This window comes from Arachis hypogaea, chromosome 20 (assembly GCF_003086295.3).
Source record: "Arachis hypogaea cultivar Tifrunner chromosome 20, arahy.Tifrunner.gnm2.J5K5, whole genome shotgun sequence".
NCBI classification, from domain to species: Eukaryota; Viridiplantae; Streptophyta; class Magnoliopsida; order Fabales; family Fabaceae; genus Arachis; species Arachis hypogaea.
The window spans coordinates 43,083,586-43,096,424 of record NC_092055.1 but is presented as its reverse complement, the minus strand read 5'-3'; positions in this window follow the sequence as shown (position 1 = coordinate 43,096,424).

Here is a 12,839-nt window from a genome sequence, read left to right as displayed (position 1 = left end):
GTAACTGCCCCTAAAATCTCTCAACCCACTTCCAGGAGTCATATCTCAACTTTCCTAAGATGAATGGACGGTTATCCACCTTAAAAGGTGGAACTACTCCAACGGTGGTTATTAGTTCACCACTATAAATACACTGACACCCTTCAGGTATCTTTAAGTTACAATACTCCCTAAACTTGCTGAGACCCTTGCTGACTTAGGCATCGAAGTGTCTTTGCAGGTACCATCCCCCATTCCTTCATGCACACAAGTCAGATGGAGGCTCCCAGACGCAAACTTAGTCAGAGGCTCCCTCCTTCATGCAATTGGGCCAACCCAACGAGTCCAGTCCACTAATCTCCAGTTACCCATCGTAACATTGGCGCCGTTGCCGAGGACCCGAGAGATCAACCAGTAATGGTGGATGACTCGCATGAAGATGGCCACACAGCATCTGATTCAGAGCAGGAAAATCAGGATGTTGGAAACAACAACGAGGATATCGACACTCACCAAGGGGTGACCAATCAACATAGAGAAGGCACCTCAGGATTGAAAAACCCGGAGACAAACTCCTCTGAAGGACGCGAGTCAGGAAAGGAGGGACAATCCCACGCAGCTGATTTCATGGGATTGTTCCACGGCCATCAAGGGCACCTGGAACAGTTGGAACAAGTGCTGGAACAACAGCGAGAGGCAGAGAGAAACTTGAGAAACGAGATTGAGCGGCGAAAAGAGCTAGAAGAAAAGCTCTTAAAGTTGGAGTCTGCTCTTAAAAGTCGAAGCTCCCGCAGCGACTGAGAAGATTCTCCCTTAGGAGGAGAAGACCCGTTCAGCGAGGACATTATGAAGGCAAAAGTTCCAAGGAACTTTAAAAGCCCTGATATGGACCTCTACGATGGAACCACCGATCTAAAGCATCATTTGAGCAACTTCAAAAGTCGGATGTATCTGGCCGACGCCTCTGATGCCACTCGCTGTAAGGCTTTCCCGACAACCTTGACGAAAGCAGCGATGAAGTGGTTCGACAGTCTTCCCCCGAGGTCGGTCACCAGTTTCGATGACCTCTCGTGAAAGTTCCTGATGTGATTCTCCATCCAGAAGGACAAAGTGAAGCATGCACCAAGCCTCCTGGGAGTAAAACAGAAGGTCGAGAAACCTTTGAGGGACTACATGGAGAGGTTCAATAAAGCGTGCTTGGAGATTCAAGACCTGCCCACAGAGGCAGTGATTATGGGCCTAGTTAATGGACTTTCAGAAGGTCCCTTCTCCCAGTCCATATTGAAAAGGCATCCGACCTCCCTAAGTGATGTATAGGAGAGAGCTGCGAAGTACATCAACATGGAAGAAAATGCCAGGCTTCAAGAACCAGGCTGGCGACCTGGGCACTCTCAGTCATCAAAAGAGAAAGAGAGAGAGCCCAAGAAAAAAGAGGAGTTCGGCCCTGAGAGGCCCAGGAGATACCACTCCTATACTCCTCTACGAGTTTTCCTAGTTCATGTCTACAGGGAAATTTGTCATACTGAAAGACTACCTCCCGCTAGACCCATCAAAAATAAGGGGGGGGGGGGTCGTGGCGACTACTATGATTACCATAAGCTATATGGTCACTCAACAAATGGTTGTTACGACCACAAAAATGTGATAGAAAAGCTGGTCAGAGAAGGTCAGCTGGACAGATATCTCATGAAAAGGTCAGACCATCAGGGGAAAAGAAAGCGAGATGATGATGATCGAAGAGATCCACCACCTCAGACTCCGGAAAGACATATACATATGATCTCGGTAGGATTTGATGGAGGTGGCCTCACAAAGTCATCTCGCAAGAGGCATTTGAAGGAAGTCTACCAGGTCGGGGGCGAACCTCCCGACCTCCCAACCATCTCATTTACTAAAGAAGATGGGCAAGGTATTGTTTCTGGATATGATGATCCAGTGGTGATATCCATGATCCTTGCCAACGCCCATCTTCACAGAACCCTGGTGGATCAGGAAAGCTCAGCCGACATCTTATTCAAACTAGCATTCGATAAGCTGAGGTTGGATGAAAATGAGTTAAGAGCTTACCCTGACACCCTATATGGGCTAGGGGACACACCAATAAAGCCACTGGGATTCATACCCCTTCACACAACTTTTGAAAAGGGGGAAAAATCCAAAACTCTGAGCATTGACTTTATAGTCGTCGATGTGGGGTCGGCCTACAATGCCCTAATCGACAGAACTACCCTAAATCGGCTCGGATCAGTGGTATCCACTCCCCACCTTTGCATGAAATTCCCAGCATCAGAGAGAATAGCAACCATTAGGGGAGACCAAAAATTGGCAAAGAAGTGCTACAATGAAAGCTTGAACCTGAGAGGAAAAGGCAAGGAGGTGCACATAATTGAGCTCGGAGGAATCAGAGCTAAAGAAGAGTTGCGACCACAGCCCGGGGGAAAAACTGAGGAGGTACAGGTCGGAGAAGAGAAAGAAAAAAACACCAACGTAGGAGCCAACCTGAAAGAAGATTTGAAGCAGAAGCTTATAAGACTTCTACAAGAGAATTTCGACTCTTCACTTGGAAAGCCTCCAACATGCCAGGGATAGATACCGAGCTCATGTCACATAGACTCTCAGTGTACCCCGGATCGCGACCTGTTCAGCAAAGAAGAAGGAAGCTCGGACCTGAACGAGCCCAAGGGGTGGAAGAACAAGTGCAAGCCCTCCTAGAAGCCGGTTTCATCAAAAAGGTTAAATATCCGGTATGGCTGAAAAATGTGGTAATAGTCAAAAAACAAAACGGCAAGTGGAGGATGTGCGTCGATTACACTGACCTGAACAAGGCGTGTCCCAAAGACCCATATCCACTTCCAAGCATTGATACCCTAGTAGACTCTAGCTCAGGGTATCAGTACTTGTCGTTCATGGATGCATACTCGGGGTACAATCAAATCCCGATGTATAAGCCAGATCAAGAAAAAAATATCATTCATCACGCCTAGGAAAAACTATTGCTATGTGGTTATGCCCTTTGGACTGAAAAATGCTGGAGCCACATATCAAATGCTGATGAACAAGGTGTTTGCGCCTCACCTTGGGGATTGATGGAAGTCTACGTAGACGATATGCTAGTAAAAACCAAGGATAAGGCCGACCTCCTGGCTGACCTTTCGCAAGTTTTCAGCACCATAAGGATGATTGGGATGAGATTAAATCCTACAAAATGCACCTTCGCGGTGGAGGCAGGAAAGTTTCTAGGATTCATGCTTACACAAAGGGGAATTGAAGCAAATCCCGACAAGTGTAAAGCTGTCCTAGAAATGAAAAGCCCGACTTGCTTAAAGGAGGTCCAGCAGCTGAACGGTCGACTTGCCGCCCTCTCCGGATTCTTGGCAGGATCAGCATTAAGATCCCCACCACTCTTCTCTCTACTAAAAAAAGGATGCCAGTTTGAATGGACTCGTGAGTGCGAAGAAGAATTCCAGGAGTTCAAAAGGTTTTTAAGCCAACCTCCCATTCTGACCCGACCTAAAGTTAGGGAAGAACTCGTCCTGTATTTGTCCGTAGCAGACAAAGCTGTAGCATCAGCTCTAATACGGGAAGACGAGGTTGGGCAGCATCCTGTATACTTCACCAGCAAAGTCATACAAGGCCTCGAATTAAGGTATCCAAAACTTGAGAAGTTTGCATACGCCTTAATAGTAGCCTCTCGGAGACTACGACCTTATTTTTAAGCTCATACAATAAAGGGTTCAAATGAAACAACCCACGAAGCATATCCTCCAGAAGATGGATATTGCGGGTAGAATGGTTCAATGGGCAATAGAGCTATCCGAGTTCGACTTAAAGTACGAAACTCGGACAGTAATAAAAGTCTAATGCCTCACCGACTTCGTGGCAGAATATGCAGGAGATCAAGAGGAAGCATCCACTACGTGGGATCTATATGTAGATGGATCCTCAAATAAAATTCAGAAGTAGTGCATGCATAATACTAGTCAACCAAGGGAGAATGCAAATAGAAGTCTCCCTCAAATTTGAATTTTCAGCTTCCAACAATCAGGCAGAGTACGAAGCCGCTTGATTATAGGATTAAAGCTGGCAGAAGAAGTCGGTGCAACAAAAGTAGTCATCTTCAGTGACTCTCAAGTGGTGACCTCCCAAATAAATGGAGAGTATCAGTCTAAAGACCCCAACATGAAGAGGTACTTAGATAAAACCTTGGAATACCTTGGGCGATTCACTGAAACCGAGGTCAAACATATAACTCGAGATCTCAACAGTAGAGTAGACGCCCTTTCCAAGTTGGCTAGTACCAAACCAGGAGGGAACAACAGAAGCCTGATCCAAGAAACTCTCCAAGAACCCTCAGTTACAAAAATGGAGGGCAGACAAGACGTCCTTGAAATATCCGGGTTGGACCTCGGATGGATGAACCCACTAATCGAATATATGAAATTCGACATCCTACCCAAAGAGGAATAAGAGGCCAAGAAAATCTGGAGGGAAGCACAGAACTACACCTTGGTAAAAAATATCCTCTATAAAAGGGGAATATCAACACCATTATTGAAGTGTGTCCCGACCTCAAGGACGATAGAAGTCTTAGAAGAGGTCCATAATGGTATCTACGGAAATCACCTCGGAGCAAGGTCTTTGGCTAGGAAAGTCATCCGAGCTGGGTTCTACTGGCCGACTTTGCAGAAAGATGCCATCGAGTTTGTAAAGAAGTGTCAGCCATGCCAAATGCATGCAAACTTCCACGTTGCTCCCCCCGAGGAGCTCATAAGTATAACTTCTCCATGGCCTTTTGCAAAATGGGGATTGGACCTATTGGGACCATTTTTCCAAGCGCCTGGACAAGTAAAATACTTAATAGTGGGAGTAGACTACTTCACGAAGTGAATCGAAGCAGAATCATTGGCCACCATCACCGCCCAGAGAAGTCAGAAATTCCTCTACAAGAACATTATCACAAGGTACGGGGTATCTTACTCCATCACCACTGATAATGACACTCAGTTCACTAACACAACCTTCAGAAACCTGGTAGCCAGTATGAAGATCAAGCATCAGTTCACCTCAGTAGAACACCCACAAGCAAATAGACAAGCCGAGACAGCCAACAAAGTTATACTGGCAGGATTGAAGAAAAGGTTGCAAGAAGCAAAGGGAGCATGGGCTGAGGAGCTCCCTCAAGTACTATAGGCTTATCAGACTACACCTCTGTCTACCACAGGAGAAACACCCTTCCGACTTGCTTATGGCATAGAAGCCATGATACCAGTTGAAATCAATGAGCAAAGTCCAAGGGTAAACTTCTACGACGAGGTTGGCAACATACAGGGGCACCAAGAAGAACTCAAACTACTCTCCGAAGTCCGAGAACAAGCCCAAATAAGAGAAGTAGCACTAAAGCAAAGGATGACAAATAGATACAACAAAAAAGTCATTCGAAGAAGTTTCACCCCGGACGACTTGGTCTTGATCAGAAACGACATTGGAGTTAATAAATCTGGGGATGGAAAGCTTGTTGCCAACTGGAAAGGGCCATACAAAATTAATGAGGTCTTAGGAAAAAGGCTACTATAAGGTGACCGACTTGAACGACACCGAATTACCCAGATCGTGGCATGCTTGTAATATGAAAGGTACTATAGTTATAAGCGAACTCCATTCTCTGGTGTACTCTTTTCCCAACTTTATGGTTTTTTTTCCCAAAGAAAGGGTTTTCCTAAAGGTGGTTTTTAACGAGGCATCAAAGTGGAGGCTAAGGGGCACCAATTTTTAACCCCTTGGTAGCAAAAAAGTACCTTTGCAAAATATAATAAAGATCTTGTTCCACATCTCTTTATAAATTCCATTTAAGATATTACTATTTTTTTCTATGAAACGCACCGACTTAAACTCGACAAAACGTGAAAATCCCATGAACCGACCTAGTAGGTCATCAGGATAAAACGACGAGGTACAAGTCGGTGTAAAGAGGTTATAAAAGTAGATCATGATAAACTCAGAAATTTATCGACCTATAAGTCGGCAAAACCGAGAAGAATGAAAATGCATCGCGAAAATAACCTAAGTTACAAGCAATTCAGATAGAAAAATTTGAATTCACAAGGAATACAAAAAAGAGAAAAAAGGGAAAATCATAAAAAATCATAAGCATGAGCTGGCTCGAAATCTTTGAAAAATCTAAGTCATTTCAAATAAAGCACAGCCTGCCCAGATAAAAGGTTTTTCCAAGAGACAAGAAAAGATCAAAAGGGTTTTTCACAAAGAACCTAACAAAGAAAAACATAGAAAGCATGCACAAGCTAATTAACCATAAAACCCCTTATCCAAAAAAGGGATTAAAAGCATTTTTGTTTACGGCCATAAAAGGCCAGTAAGAGTCAAGGACAAACCACCATCAACAAACAAAATGTCAAATTGTTTAAATAACAAGGGGGCCCACAGGCCGAGCCCCAATAACCACATGTCAATTAGAAGGAAGATCAGCACTACCGGAAGGAAGATCACCACCACCAGAAGGAGGATCAGCAGAAAGAGAAGTCGGAGCAGCCACAGGAGAAGTTGGAGCAGACTGTTTTGCACCTTGAGAAGGAACCCCAGAAGAGCTCGGAAAATCTCCATCTTGTCGCTCCTCACGAGGAGGAGACTCCAATATCCTCTGTCCCCGAGTCTTCAGGTCAGAATCAGTCTCAGGACGGGGAGGAGAGACAATGGCTCCATCAACTACAATCTTGTCGGGGTCAAGAGGAGAAAGGTCCAAATCGGGAGCAATAACTCCGACTTGCTCCTTAAAGACCCTCCAAGCCTCCTCTGAACCCTCAGCCACCGAGTCCTCTAGATCCTGGAAAGCCTCTCGACATCCTGCCAGCTCCTTCTTCAGGTCGAGATTCTCCCCATAGAGCCTGATATAATTCTGCTCCGCCTTCTCCTTAAGGCCCTCCGCCATGGCACACTGGCCCATCAGCCTCTTCTCCCTCTCTTGGAAATGATCCCTTTCCTCCTTCAGCTCGGCGACCTCTTCCTTAAGCCTCTTCTCTTCCTTTTGATAAAGGAAGATCCTCCTCTCTAACTCCTCAACCTTTTGGGTAGAACTCAAAGAGCTAAGGGGAGTCTTCCCCAAAATATCAAAAAGTTTAGTACATACTCCAGCCGCACGAACACTCACCTGGACCAGTATATTAAGATGGTTTCGAATGGAAACATCATCCATATTTATTCGAGAATGAGGATAAATGTGATTCCGAACGAATTGGGGGTCATTAAACTTAGCCTCCCTTGAAGAGCCAGACTATTAAGTCTTATGCTTCTTCTTCTCTGGTTCAGGGGAAGATCGGGGCGGAAGAGAAGGAAGAGAAGAAACAGAAGAAGAGGATACTATAATAGGACGAGAAGAGGTCACCAAGTTGTGAGGAGGAGGAGGGGGAGGAGGAGGAAGAGTGCCAGCAGCCTTGGCAGTGTCAACTTGGGCTCGAGACCTCTTCTTGGCATCTTGGACCTTTTGGTAGGAGGAACTGAAATTTTTCGTCACCATTTCTATAAAGAGGAAAAATAAGGGTTGCAGATAAGGGATTTCAGAATTCGAAAGAAAACAGAAAAAAGAGAGGGAAAAGTATTTATAAACACACTAGAGGCAGAAGGGTAAAACGACGCAATCATTAAAAACAAAATGCACCGTTACCAACATAACTGTCCCCCCTCCCCAACTCATAAATACAAAACCTCTAAACAGACGCGACGTTTGATTAGACGTGACTGTTGAAAATTTTTTGAATCACGTCGGTTCCCATTTCACGTCGGCTACAGGCCCGAGTTCAAATACTCGAATCCAACTCTTAAGAAAAAGATATTGAACTCGAGTAGGGGCACTGTTCATACCCTGACCCAATACTAAGGCCCGGGTCTAGATAAAAGGCCCAATCCAAAGATTGGCCTCCACTCGACACCGACCTTCTCTCAAGAAGTCGGATCCAGCACAGACTTTCTCTAAGGAAGTCAGAGTAAAGAGTAGCTGGCAGATAACCCTTATTCAAATAAGTAACTGCTCCTAAAATCTCTCAACCCACTTCCAGGAGCCATATCTCAACTTTTCTAAGATGAAGGGACGGTTATCCACCTTAAAAGGTGGAACTACTCCAACGGTGGTTATTGGTTCACCACTATAAATACACTAACACCCTTCAGGTATCTTTAAGTTCCAATACTCTCTAAACTTGCTAAGACCCTTGCTGACTTAGGCATCAGAGTGTCTTTACAGGTACCAACCCCCATTCCTCCATACATACTAGTCGGACGGAGGCTCCCAGATGCAAACTTAGTCAGAGGCTCCCTCTTTCAGGTGATTGCGCCAACCCAATGAGTCCAGTCCACTAATCTCCAGTTACCCATCGTAACAGTTATATAATTACTGTTTTTCTTGTGGTGAAGTTTGTTAGAGTAAGAATCAAAGCAACTTTTTGAATAGTATTGATGGTCGTACACGAATATGTATACAAGGTTTCTTCAGTTGAGTCATAGTCCTTTTGGTAATATGCTAAGTGGGCTGATGAGCGGATAATTTATACCCTTTTTGGCATAGTTTTTACATAGTTTTTAGTATGTTTTAGTTACTTTTTATTATAGTTTTATTAGTTTTTATGCAAAAATCATATTTCTGGACTTTACTATGAGTTTGTGTATTTTTCTGTAATTTCAGGTATTTTCTGACTGAAATTGAGGGACCTGAGCAAAAATATGATCCAGATGCTGAAAAAGGACTACAGATGCTGTTGGATTCTGACCCTCCTACACTCGAAGTGGATTTTCTAAAGCCATATAAACCCAATTGGCACGCTCTTAATTGCGTTGAAAAGTAGACATCTTGGGATTTTCAGAAATATATAATAGTCCATACTTTGCCCGAGATTTGATGGCCCAAACTGGCGTCTAAACGCCCACCAGTGACCCTTTTCTGGAGTAAAACGCCAGAACTGACACCAAAACTGGAGTTAAACGCCCAAACTGGCATCCAAGCTGGCGTTTAACTCCAAGAATGGCCTATGCACGTGAAAGCTTCAATGCTCAGCCCAAGCACACACCAAGTGGGCCCCGGAAGTGGATTTCTGCACTATCTGTACTTAGTTACTTATTTTCTGTAATCCCTAGTAACTAGTTTAGTATAAATAGCACTTTTTACTATTGTATTCGCATCTAGTTTATGCCATTTTTCACATTTGGAGGCTGGCCACACGGCCATGCCTAAACATTTTTCTCTTATGTATTTTCTACGGTGGAGCTTCTACACCCCATAGATTAAGGTGTGGAGCTCTGCTGTTCTATTATTTCTCTTTCAATTCACGCCTACTTATTCTCCAAGATATACTCTCGTACTTAATTTAGTTAAGTCAGAATGAAGGGGTGACCCGTGACAATCACCCAATCTTCGTTACTCGCTTAGCCAATATCCGCGTGCCTGACAGCCACAAAGCGGTCTACATGATGTTCAACGTAGTCATTGGACGACAGCCGGAGTATATTCTCTTGGGTCTCTAAGCCACGATTCGCATCGTCTGTCCTGACAACAGAGCATCCGAATCCGTGATTAGAACCTTCGTGGTATAGGCTAGAACCAATTGGCAGCCATTCTTGAGATCCGGAAAGTCTAAACCTTGTCTGTGGTATTCCGAGTAGGATTTGGGAAGGGATGACTATAACGAGCTTCAAACTTGCGAATGTTGGGCACAGTGACAGTGTGCAAAAGGACAAGGGTCCTATTCCGACGCTAGTGAGAACCGACAGATAATTAGCCGTGTGGTAGCTGTACCTGGTATTTTTCATCCGAGACGAGAAATCCGACAGTTGATTAGCCGTGTAGAGATTGTACCTGGTATTTTTCATCCGAGAGGATCATACAGCTTGCCATGGAAGGGAGTATGCATGGTTGGAAGAAGACAATAGGAAAACAGGGGTTCAGAAGCAACAAAGCATCTCCAAACGCTTATCTGAAATTCGCACCAATGAATTACATAAGTACCTTTATCTTATTTTATTTTATGTTTTATTTATCTTTTAATTATCAAAACTCATAATCATTTGAATCCGCCTGACTGAGATTTACAAGATGACCATAACTTGCTTCAAGCCGACAATCTCCATGGGATCGACCCTTACTCACGTAAGGTATTACTTGGACGACCCAGTGCACTTGCTGGTTAGTTGTGCGGAGTTGTGAAAAGTGTGAATCACAATTTCGTGCACCAAGTTTTTGGCGCCGTTGTCGGGGATTGTTCGAGTTTGGACAACTGACAGTTCATCTTGTTGCTTAGATTAGGTAATTTTATTTTATGTTTAAGCTCTTTATTTTTTTTATTTTTGAAAAATTAAAAAAAAAGGTGTTCAAAAAAATTGTTCTTCAGAATTTTTAAGAATGAATTCTAGAGTTTCTTGAGATATGTTGAAGCCTGGCTGGCTGTTAAGCCATGTCTAATCTTTTGGACCGAGGTTTCCACTTTCAATTATAGAAAGGACATGTATATATTTGTTATGCTGAAGCTTGGCTGGCTATTTGGCCGTGTCTAATTCTTTTGGACCGAAGCTTTAGACTAAACATGGCATGAATCCTGGAATTCTTATTAAAAATTTTAAATTTCTTTATTTTCTTTTTCCAAAATATTTTCGAAAAATACAAAATTTTTTTTTAATAAAACCATAAAAACAAAAAAAAATTTGTGTTTCTTGTTTGAATCTTGTGTCAAATTTTAAGTTTGGTGTCAATTGCATGTCTTTCTTTTTTCTTGAATTTTCAAAAATTTATCATATGTTCTTCTTTGATCTTCAAGTTGTTCCTGATGATTTTCCTTGTTTAATCATTAATTTTTCTTGTTTTGTATCTTTTCTTATTTTTATATGCATTTTTGAATTATTGGTGTCTAAGGATTAAAAATTTTTAAGTTTGGTGTCCTGTATGTGCTTCTTTTCTTAAAAATTTTTCAAAAATATGTTCTAGATGTTCATTATGATCTTCAAAGTATTCTTGGTGTTCATCTTGATATTCAAAGTGTTCTTGCATGCATTTATTGTTTAGATCTTAATTTTTATGTTTTGTTTCATTTTGTTGTTTAATGAAGAATGAGAAAAGCAACAAAATAATATTTGTTTATTAATTCAAAAAAAAAATCAAAAATAATATCTTTCCCTTATTTTACTCATAAATTTCGAAATTTTGGATTGACTTAGTAAAAAATTTTTAAAATTTAGTTGTTTCTTGTTAGTCAAGTCAAAATTTTAAATTAAAAATTCTATCTTTTCAAATCTTTTTTATTTTTCTTTCATTTTTTTTTCAAAAATTCTTCAAAATAATTTTCAAAATCTTTTTCTTAATTTTGTTTCATAATTTCAAAAACTTTACTAACAATTAATGTTTTGATTCAAAAAATTTCAAGTTTGTTACTTTCCTGTTAAGAAAGGTTCAATCTTTAAATTCTAGAATCATATCTTTTAGTTTCTTGTTAGTCAAGTCATCAACTTTAATTTTCAAAATCAAATCTTTTTAAATTTCTTTTTCAAATCTTTTTCAAAATAAATTTCAATCATATCTTTTTCAAAACTTAATTTCAAAATCTTTTTCTAACTTCTTATCTTTTCAAAATTGATTTTCAAATCTTTTTCAATTAACCACTTGACTTGTTTGTTTTAATTTTAAAAAGTTTACTATTTCTTGTCTTTTTCAAAACCACTTAACTACTTTTCTCTCTCATTAATTTCGAAAACAACTAACCACTTTTTCAAAATTTTTTTAATTAACTAATTGTTTTAAATTCTAATTTTATTTTATTTCTTTTCTTAAATTTTGAATTCTAACTAATAATTAAAATAAAAACAAAAATATTTTTCTTTTATTTTTATTAATATTCGAATACTCTCTCTTTCTCATCTCTTTCTATTTATTTTATTTATTTACTAACACTTCTCTTCTACTTATAATTTGAACCCTCTCCCTCTCTCTGTGTTCGAATTCTTCTTCTTCTTCCTTCTTCTATTCTTCTACTCATATAAAGAAATCTCTATACTGTGACATAGAGGATTCCTCTTCTTTTCTGTTCTCTTCTTTTTCATATGAGCAGAAACAAGGATAAGAACATTCTTGTTGAAGCTGATCCTGAACCTGAAAGGACTTTGAAGAGGAAGCTAAGAGAAGCTAAAGCACAAAACTCTAGAGAGGACCTAACAGAAATTTTCGAAAAAGAAGAAGACATGGCAGCCGAAAACAACAACAATGGTGGAGATGCAAGGAAGATGCTTGGTGACTTTACTGCACCAACTTCTGACTTCTATGGAAGAAGCATCTCAATTCCTTCAATTGGAGCAAACAACTTTGAGCTTAAGCCTCAATTAGCTCCTCTAATGCTGCAGAATTGCAAGTTTCATGGACTTCCATTGGAAGATCCTCATCAATTCTTAGCTAAATTCTTGCAAATCTGTAACACTGTTAAGACCAATGGGGTTAATCCCGAGGTCTACAGACTTATGCTTTTTCCCTTTGCTGTAAGAGACAGAGCTAGGATATGGTTGGACTCACAACCTAAAGAAAGCCTGAACTCTTGGGAAAAGTTGGTCAATGCTTTCTTGGCCAAATTCTTTCCACCTCAAAAGTTGAGCAAGCTTAGAGTGGAAGTCCAAACCTTCAGACAGAAGGAAGGTGAATCCCTCTATGAAGCTTGGAAAAGATACAAGCAATTAATCAGAAGGTGTCCTTCTGACATGCTTTCAGAATGCAGCATCTTATGTATATTCTATGATGGTCTATCTGAATTGTCCAAGATGTCATTGGACCACTCTGCTGGTGGATCTCTTCATCTGAAGAAAATGCCTGTAGAAGCCTAGCAACT